We start from the raw sequence: 1,400 nt of genomic DNA on the forward strand, positions 1-1,400 counted from the left end.
TTGGTTTCTGTTCTTGTTTTGAAAATCTGTTTCAAATTAGGTCTGTAACTAATGATTATTTGCTGAGTTAATTAATCTATAGTTGGTGTTTTGGTTATTGCATCATTGCTAAATCATTCATTCATATTCTCACAAGGGTCGCGGGGGTTGCTGGAGCCTATCCCAGCTGTCTTCTTCGGGCGAGAGGCAGGGTACACCCTGGACTGGTGGCCAGCCAATCCCAGGGCACATATAGACAAACAACCATTCACACTCACATTCATACCATTTGGAGTCGCTAATTAACCTAGCATGTTTTTGGAATGTGGGAGGAAACCGGAGTACCCGGAGAAAACCCACGCATGCACGGGGAGAACATGCAAACTCCACACAGAGATATTGGAACTGAGGGTGGAATTGAACCCGGGTCTCCTAGCTGTGAGCTCGTCCACCGTGCAGCCCATATTTGCATATTAACAATAATTCATGGTTCCATTTATCACAGTGAGTCTTCCAGGTCCTGATGCAGCAAAACAGTCCCAGACCATCACACTACCGCCACCATATTTTACTGTTGGAATAATGTTCATTCATTTTCTACCAATTATCCTCACGAGGGTCGTCACCGGCTGTCTTCTTGGGGCGAGAGGCGGGGTACACCCTGGACTGGTGGCCAGCCAATCACAGGGCACATATAGACAAACAACCATTCACACTCACATTCATACCTATGGACAATTTGGAGTCGCTAATTAACCTAGCATGTTTTTGGAATGTGGGAGGAAACCGGAGTACCCGGAGAGGGTGGAATTGAACTCGGGGCCTCATAGCTGTGAGGCCCCGATTTAGCATACTCGTGCGCCGTGCAGCCTCGTTGCTAAATCAATATGAGACAAACACAAACGGTAATTTGCTCCGCAACATATGTTGATCGCTGTCAAAAATGATTAATATTTTAATAACATTAATATTTTGTTTTGCCTTAAAATAATTGGTAATACTCTTGTATGATTATTTGCCTCCACATATCGAGCATACAGGTAAGCACCATGAACACTATCCTCATATTGACAACCTTTATTGGCCAATTGCCGCTTTGCATGAAAGTCATATTTGTAGTAACAATAAGCCTCCACGCGGTGGCGGTGCTGCACACTTTTCATCTTCCTCAAAATTAGGCGTTGTTGTGATGTTGTTTTAAGTAAAACGGTGTACTTATATTTTATTATAATATTTTCCAAGTGAGGCCAATCATTTAAGTTTGTTTGGTTGATGATTCTCAACTTTATTTTCATTTTTTAATTGCTTAATTTAACCTGGGGTCGTAGAGGAAGGTGGGCGGTTCAGAATGTCGAAAGTGTCGATAGGAAGCGTAAGATGAGATCGATTTATTTCAGTTTCTTTCCGTTTGTTTTTACAAA

This window comes from Doryrhamphus excisus, chromosome 13 (assembly GCF_030265055.1).
Source record: "Doryrhamphus excisus isolate RoL2022-K1 chromosome 13, RoL_Dexc_1.0, whole genome shotgun sequence".
Lineage (NCBI taxonomy): Eukaryota > Metazoa > Chordata > Actinopteri > Syngnathiformes > Syngnathidae > Doryrhamphus > Doryrhamphus excisus.